The 9,034-nt window shown below is 38.6% G+C and overlaps 1 long non-coding RNA gene across 1 annotated transcript in view; it reads left to right on the forward strand.

Annotated features, from left to right (window-relative positions):
* Window positions 1-8,604, forward strand: part of LOC141371027 (uncharacterized) — a 112,516-nt gene extending 103,912 nt beyond the window's left edge. The window contains exons 3-5 of the long non-coding RNA XR_012375629.1: window positions 531-614; window positions 6,815-6,897; window positions 8,197-8,604. This is a non-coding gene — a long non-coding RNA (uncharacterized lncRNA). The remainder of the gene's footprint in view (window positions 1-530; window positions 615-6,814; window positions 6,898-8,196) is intronic.
* Window positions 8,605-9,034: the final 430 nt, after the last annotated feature.

Below are 9,034 nucleotides of genomic sequence, written 5' to 3' on the forward strand. Positions count from 1 at the left end.
GGTCGTAGGGCAGATCTATTTTCAACTGTTTGAGGAACCTCCATACTGTTTTCCAGAGTGGTTGCACCAGCTTGCATTCCCACCAACAGTGTAGGAGGTTCCCCTTTCTCCGCATCCCCGCCAACATCTGTCGTTTCCTGACTTGTTAATTTTAGTCATTCTGACTGGTGTGAGGTGGTATCTCAGTGAGGTTTTGATTTGGATTTCCCTGATGCTGAGCGATGTTGAGCACTTTTTCATGTGTCTGTTGGCCATTTGGATGTCTTCTTTGGAAAAATGTCTGTTCATATCTTCTGCCCATTTCTTGATTGGATCATTTGTTCTTTGGGTGTTGAGTGTGATAAGTTCCTTATAGATTTTGGATACTAGCCCTTTATCTGATATATCATTTGCAAATATCTTCTGCCATTCTGTCAGTTGTCTTTTGGTTTGTTGACTATTTCTTTTGCTGTGCAAAAGCTTTTTATCTTGATGAAGTCCCAATAGTTCATTTTTGTCCTTGCTTCTCTTGCCTTTCGCGATGTTTCTAGGAAGAAGTTGCTGCGGCTGAGGTCGAAGAGGTTGCTGCCTGTGTTCTCCTTTAGGATTTTGATGGACTCCTATCTCACATTTAGGTATTTCAACCATTTTGAATCTATTTTTATGTGTGGTGTAAGGAAACGGTCCAGTTTCATTTTTCTGCATGTGGCTGTCCAATTTTCCCAACACCATTTCTTGAAGAGACTGTCTTTTTTCCACTGGACATTCTTTCCTGCTTTGTCAAATATGAGTTGACCATAGAGTTGAGGGTCCATTTCTGGGCTCTCTATTCTGTTCCATCAATCTATGTGTCTGTTTTTGTGCCACTACCATACTGTCTTGATCAGTACAGCTTTATAATAGAGCTTGAAGTCCGGAATTGTGATGCCACCAGCTTTGCTTTTCTTTTTCAACATTCATCTGCTATTCGGGGACTTTTCTGGTTCCATACAAATTTTTGGATTATTTGTTCCATTTCTTTGAAAAAAGTGTATGGTATTTTGATAGGGACTGCACTAAATGTGTAGATTGCTCTAGGTAGCATTGAGATCTTCACAATATTTGTTCTTCCAATCCATGAGCATGGAATGTGTTTCCATTTTTTGTGTTTCCTCAATTTCTTTCATGAGTATTTTATAGTTTTCTCAGTATAGATTCTTAGCCATTTTGGTTAGATTTATTCCCAGGTATCTTATGGTTTTGGGTGCAAATGTAAATGTGATAGATTCCTTAATTTCTCTTTATTCTGCCTTGTTGTTGATATGTAGGAATGCCACTGATTTCTTGCATTGATTTTATATCCTGCCACTTTACTGAATTCCTGTATGAGTTCTAGCAGTTTTGGGGTGGAGTCTTTTGGGTTTTCCACATAAAGTATCATATCATCTACAAAGAGTGAGAGTTTGACTTCTTCTTTGCCCATCCGGATGCCTTTTATTTCTTTTTGTTGTCTGAGTGCTGTGGCTAGGACTTCTAATACTATGTTGAATAGCAGTGGTGAGAGTGGACATCCCTGCCGCATTCCTGACCTTAGGGGGAGAGCTCTCAGGTTTTCCCCATTGAGAATGATATTCACTGTGGGTTTTTCATACATGGCTTTTCTGATATTGAGGTATGTACCCTCTATCCCTATACTCTGAAGAGTTTTGATCAAGAAAGGATGCTGTACTTTGTCAAAAGATTTTTCTCCATCTATTGAGAGGATCATATGATTCTTGTTCTTTCTTTTACTAATGTATTGCATCACATTGATATGCAGATGTTGAACCCACCTTGCAGCCCAGGGATAAATCTCACTTGGTCGTGGTGAATAATCCTTTTAATGTACTCTGGGTCCTATTGACTATTATTTTGGTGAGAATTTTTGCATCCATGTTCATCAAGGATATTCATCTGTAATTCTCCTTTTTGATGGGGTCTTTGTCTGGTTTGGGGATCAAGATAATGGGGGCCTCATAAAACAAGTTTGGAAGTTTTCCTTCCATTTCTATTTCTTGGAACAGTTTCAGAAGAATAGGTATTAATTCTTCTTTAAACGTTTGGTAGAATTCCCCTGGGAAGCCATCTGGCCCTGGGCTTTTTTTTGTTGGGAGATTTTTGATGACTGCTTCAATTTCCTTAGTGGTTATAGGTCTGTTCAGGCTTTCTTTCTTCCTAGTACAGTTTTGTAATTGATACATCTGTAGAATCCATCCATTTCTTCCAGATTATCTAATTTGCTGCCATATAGTTGCTCATAATATGATCTAATTGTTTGTATTTCTTTGGTGTTGGTTGTGATCTCTCCTCTTTCATTCATAATTTTATTCATTTGGGTCATTTCTCTTTTCTTTTTGATAAGTCTGGCCAGGGGTTTATCAATCTTGTTAATTCTTGCAAAGAATCATCTCCTAGTTTCGTTGATCTGTTCTACTGTTCTTTTGGCTTCTATTTCATTGATTTCTGCTCTTATCTTCATTATTTCTCTTCTCCTGCTGTGTGTAGGCTTTATTTGCTGTTCTTTCTCCAGCTCCTTTAGGTGTAGGGTTAGGTTGTATATTTGAGAACTTTTTTGTTTCTTGAGAAAGTCTTGTATTGCTATATACTTTCCTCTTAGGACTGCCTTTGTTGCATCCCAAAGATTTTGAACAGTTATGCTTTCATTTCCATTTGTTTCCATGAATTTTTTAATTCTTCTTTAATTTCCTGGTTGACTCATTCATTCTTTAGTAGGATGCTCTTTAGCCTCCATGTATTTGAGTTTTTCCAACTTTCCTCTTGTGATTGAGTTCTAGTTTCAAAGCATTGTGGTCTGAAAATATTCAGGGAATGATCCCAATCTTTTGGTACCGGTTGATACCTGATTTATGACCTAGGATGTGAGCTATTCTGGAGAATATTCCATGGGCACTAGAGAAGAATGTGTATTCTGTTGCTTTGGGATGGAATGTTCTGAATGTTATCTGTGAAGTCCATTTGGTCGAGTGTGTCATTTAAAGCCTTCATTTCTTTGTTGATCTTTTGCTTAGATGATCTGTCCATTTCAGTGAGGGGGGTGTTAAAGTCCCCCACTGTTACTGTATTGTTGTTGATGTGTTTCTTTGCTTTTGTTATTAATTGCCTTATATAATTGGCAGCTCCCATTAGGGACATAGATATTTACAATTGTTAGATCTTCTTGTTGGATAGACCCTTTAAGTATGATGTAGTGTCCTTCCTCATCTCTTATTATAGTCTTTGGTTTAAAATCTAATTTGTCTGATATAAGGGTTGCCCCCCCCACTTTCTTTTGATGTCCATTAGCATGGTAAGTGGTTTTCTACCCCCTCACTTTCAATCTGGAGGTGTCTTTGAGTCTAAAATGAGTCTCTTGCAGACAGCGTATTGATGGGTCTTGTTTTTTTTTTTCAATCCAATCTGATACCCTCTGTCTTTTGATTGGTGCATTTAGCCCATTTATATTCAGGGTAACTATTGAAAGATATGAATTTAGTGCCATTGTATTACCTGTAAGGTGCCTGCTACTGTATATTGTCTGTGTTCCTTTCTGGTCTATGTTACTTTTAGGCTCTCTCTTTGATTAGAGGACCCTTTCCAATATTTCCTGTAGGGCTGGTTTCGTGTTTGCAAATTACTTTAGTTTTTGTTTGTCCTGGAAGCTTTTTATCTCTCCTTCTATTTTCAATGACAGCCTAGCTGCATATAGTATTCTTGGCTGCATATTTTTCTCCTTTAGTGCTCTGAATATATCATGCCAGTCCTTTCTGGCCTGCCAGGTCTCCGTGGATAGGTCTGTTGCCAATCTAATGTTTCTACCATGATAGGTTACAGATCTCTTGTCCCAAGCTGCTTTCAGGATTTTCTCTTTGTCTCTGAGACTCGTAAGTTTTACTCTTAGATGTCGGGGTGTTGACCTATGTTTATTGATTTTGAGTGGGGGGTCTCTGTGCCTCCTGGATTTTGATGCCTGTTTCCTTCCCCAATTAGGGAAGTTCTCTGCTATAATTTGCTCCAATATACCTTCTGCCCCTCTCTCTCTCTTTCTTCTTCTTCTGGGATCCCAATTATTCTAATATTGTTTTGTCTTATGGTATCACTTATCTCTCGTCTTCTGCCCTCGATCCAGTATTTGTTTATCTCTCTTTTTCTCAGCCTCTTTACTTTCCATCATTTGGTCTTCTATATCACTGATTCTCTCTTCTGCCTCATTTATCCTAGCAGTTAGAGCCTCCATTTTTGATTGCACCTCATCAATAGCCTTTTTTATTTCGACTTGGTTAGATTTTAGTTCTTTTATTTCTCCAGAAAGGTTTTCTCTAATATCTTCCATGCTTTATTCAAGACCAGCTAGTATCTTTAAAATCGTCATTCTGAACTCTAATTCCGACATCTTACTAATGTCTGTATTAATTAGGTCCCTGGCAGATGGTACTGCCTCTTGTTCTTTTTTTTGAGGTGATTTTTTTCTGTCTTGTCATTTTGTCCAGAGGAGAATAGATGAATGAGAAAACAAAATGCTAACAGAATAAAACAACCCCAGAAAAATATACACTAAACAAATGAGAAGACACCTGAACCTGGGGGAAAAGAAAGTGAAAGAAAGACACAAAGAAAAAAAAGAAAAAGAAAAAGATAAAAAAAAAGAATATGATCCAATATGATCAGGCTGGTGCATAGATCAGTGCCACACACTAGATGTTAGTCGTATTTTGGTCTGTTAGAAGAAACTGCCTCCCAAAATTTTAAAGAAAGAAAAACTTATATATGTACAAAAATAAGGGTTAATATGATGAAGGGATGGGATGTGACTCTAAAGATGAAAATTATAAAAGATTTTATAAAATGAATTGATAAGAAGTTGGTTGAAAAAAGAAAGAAGAGGAATTAAAAAAAAGGGGGGGGAGAGAATGTGATCAGGCAGGAGACTAGAACAACACCATACACTAGAGATTTAGGGTATATTTTGGTCTGTTAGAAGAAACTGTATCCCAACATATCAAAGAGAGAACAACTTATATATATATGTCAAAAATAAGGGTAACTACTATGAAGGGATAGAATATGACTCTAAAAATGAAAAATAAAAATGTTTTTTAAAAAAGGTATTGATAAGATGTTGGTTGAAAAAAGGAAAAAGAAAAATTCAAAAACAAAAAGAAAAAAAAGAAAATTTAAAAAATTACCTGAAAGACTAAAGAATCAGGAGGAAAAAAGCCATGAATTCTATGTGCAGTATTCCCCTAGTGCTGGAGTTCTGCCGTTCTCATTGATCAGTAAACTTGGTCTTGTCTGGTGGTTCTTGCTAGTCTTCTGGGGGAGGGGCCTGTTGCCATGGTTCCCAAATGTCTGCAGGAGGCGGAATTGCCCCACCCTTGCTGGGTCCGGGCTAAGTAATCTGCTTGGGTTTGCTCTCAGGAGCTTTTGTTCCCTACTGCTTTGGAGGACGAGAGTGAAAATGGCAGCCTCCCAAACTCCGTCCAGGAGGAGCCTAGAACTTGGGACCCCGCTCCTCAGGGCACCCCCAGAGAAAAGCAGTCAATCACTCCCATCTCCCCAGTCTCCGGCCGCATTGCGTGCTCACCCGGCCTGTGACTGAGCGTTTCTATCTCTGGTGCACGACTCCATGCGGAGTCTCCAAACCCGGCAGATCCCTGCGGTGTGCTCCCATGCTGCTCCTCCCGGGGGAGGAAGGGGAGTCTCCTTGGATCTGCCGCTTGTTGGGTCCTTGCCGGAGGAGCAGCAGCCCGACTGTGCCACGGATCACGGTTTATGGCAACCCCAAGCTGAAAGCCTGTCCCTCGTCTCCGTCTCTGCAGCCGGCTTCCCCACTCTGATACCTAGGAGCTCTGCCGCACTCAGGCACTCCTGGTCTTTCTGTGACCCCGAGTGTTCTGAGACCACACTGTCCCACGAGGGTTCCACCCCCCGCTTAGCCACTGGAGTGATGTCCCTTAGAGGAGCCGACATCTAAAAGTTCCGATTTTGTGCTCCACTGCTCTTATCACTTGTCAGAAGTGGCTGATGGAGGCCCCCTCCCCCGCCGTCTATCTTCCCAAATATCACCTCGGATTCACTTCTCTGCACATCCTACCTTCCAGAAAGTGGTCGCTTCTCTGTTCAGAGAGTTGCTGCTATTCTTTTCTTCAATCTCCTGTTGAGTTTGTAGGTGTTCAGAATGGTTTGATCCCTATCTAGCTGAATTCCTGGGACCAGACGAAATTTAGGTTTCCTACTCCTCTGCCATTTTGCTCCTCCCCCCCATATGATGCGTATTTTTGATGTTTTAATAATCTCCTGGAAAAATAATAAACATGACTTAAATGATGACAATACAAACTATTGAAATCCTGAGTAATTCACTTGCCTACAGTAGGTTTGCATTTTATATTCAGTGAGAGAGTCAGTGAAATTTAATATACCTTCTTTTTGGATGAAAGAAGTGGATGAAGCAGCACTGAGAACAAACATAAAAGTTTTTAACATAGAAAAAAAAGATTTCAAGTTATACAAAAATGAAATTTCTAATTTATTCTTATTCGGGGTGGATTAGATGAAAATCAATAGGAATTTGTATATGAAGTTAATTGATAGCAACCTAGTACTGTTTCTTGGGCACTAGCTAAAGGTAGTTAGATAGTTGAATATTTTCTTTAGTTGTTTTTGTTTTTTATAAATTTATAAAATAGGCTTCCTTTAGAGGATTGCCTGTAGTAAAGTTATATGTTCATGTGTCCACCCTTTTTAACCTTTCATCTAATTCTTTCATATCTTTAACACAGTTTCTATTTGCTTCTTCAAATAATATGCTTTCTTTTAGGTGAGTGTGAAGAGTTCTGTAGAAATGGCAACTGGAAGAAATCAATACATGTCAAAACATCTATGTGGTCTTATACAGAAAAAGTAAGTCTGATAACACCAATTGATGCTGAAAATGTGGAAATGTCTGCATGCTGGTGGGAGTGCAAATCTGCCAAAACAATTTTAATGTCAATTTGGTAATATCTCACAAAATTAAAGATGCATGTAACCTATCGCGAGCAATTCTACCCTGATTATTTACCCTGGAGAATCTCACACTATGCCTATCGAGGCACAGGGCAATGTTTAATGCAGTCATGATTTTTAATATCAACACTTAAAACAGGAGCACCTGGGTGGCTCAGTTGGTTGAACATCAGACTCTTGATTTTGGCTCAGGTCATGATCTCAGGGTCCTGAGATTGAGCACCACCCCCCATGGGCTCCACACTCAGTGGGTAGTCTGCTTCTCTCTCCCTCTGCTCCTCCCCTGCTCATGCTCGCTCTCTCTCTCTCTCAAATAATTCAAATCTTTTTTTTTTTTCAAAGAGAGAGAGAGCTTGACAGGGGTAGAGGGAGAGGCATAGAGAGAAGCAGTCTTCCCGCTGAGCAAGAAGCCCAATGCAGGGACTCAATCCCACGAGGCTGGGATCATGACCTGAGCCAAAGGCAGATATTTAACCAACTGAGCCACCCAGGCACCTCTAAAATCTTTAAAAACAAACAAACAAAAACCTTAAAACAACCTAAGTCTGCTGAAATTAACAGAATCCAGCCAGACATATCAGCAAAGATGAACCTCACAAACATAATCCTGAGAATTCAACAGGTTTTGAATAAAATGAACACCATATAAAACTATTTGAATATACCTTTATATATGTAATATATCACCATCTCTTTAAAAGGTACCTATGATATAAAAAGTAAATATGTATATATATGTATATACCATTAAATATATAATTAAATTCCAAAGAAATTAAAATATTTTAATAATTGTACTTATTTCCCACCCTCCCCCTTTCTCTCTCTCTCCCTTCCTCACTCTTTTCCAATTATGGAAAATATATGCTAAGAAGCATTGAGTTTAAAGAAATATAAGTTTGCTTTGAATACCAACTCAAAAATTTCATAAATGTGTAATGTTGGGCTAATTGCATGACCTTCATGAACTACAATTCCTTCATCTGTTTCTTCAAAAGTACTGTGATGTTTAAAGGAGAAAATGAATGTGAAGCTGCTAATATAGTGTCAATCTAAGGGCAGATATGTCTCTTTCAGATATCTATTTTTATTCCATAAAAACAATCTCTGGTTATTAGTTATAAAAATATAATTAAGCAAGCTCCAGAAATTTTACATCTTTTTTTTTTAAGATTTTATTTATTTATTTGACAGAGAGAGACACAGCGAGAGAGGGAACACAAGCCGGGGGAGTGGGAGAGGGAGAAGCAGGCTTCCTGCGGAGCGGGGAGCCCAACATGGGGCTGGATCCCAGGACCCTGGGATCACGACCTGAGCCAAAGGCAGACGCTTAATGACTGAGCCACCCAGGCGCCCCCAGAAATTTTACATCTTAATATTTAATTTAAATACATTAATTACAAAACTGACAATATGAATTTGCCTGCTTTTAAACAGTTATTCATTGGAAAAACTTGGGTATATAATTGTTGCTAATTCATTTCCTAATCTGAACTTTATTTCACTTATTATCTCTTTGTTATTCTTGCAAGCAGAGAGTTTTGTTTTGTATATTTTAACTGCAATTTAAATAAAATTGTTTCTCCTTTCTTCGTTGAGTGAATGTGGATTAAAAATAAAAAGGCAAATACATTAAAAAGCCTACTGCTTCATAGCTTTTGAAAGATTTCTTGAAAGTTATTATTTCACATGTTCTTTCATTCAGGCACTCAAAATAAGAGGGGTTTCTACTCTGTTACTTTGTTAAATGCTACTGGAGATACAAAGCTGAGTAAATCAACTCCTATCCTCAAAAAACTTAAGTTCCATTTTTTTATTAGTATGTTATGTTAATCACCATACATTACATCATTAGTTTTTGATGTAGTGTTCCATGATTCATTGTTTGCATGTAACACCCAGTGCTCCACGCAGAATGTGCCCTCTTTATTACCCATCACTAGGTTAACCCATCCTTCTACCCCCTGCCCCTCTAGAACCCTCAGTTTGTTTCTCAGAGTCCATCGTCTCTCATGGTTTGTCTCTCCCTCCA

Source organism: Callorhinus ursinus, unplaced genomic scaffold (assembly GCF_003265705.2).
Source record: "Callorhinus ursinus isolate GAN/ISIS: 27379988/994484 unplaced genomic scaffold, GSC_fseal_2.0 scaffold54, whole genome shotgun sequence".
Classification (NCBI taxonomy): domain Eukaryota; kingdom Metazoa; phylum Chordata; class Mammalia; order Carnivora; family Otariidae; genus Callorhinus; species Callorhinus ursinus.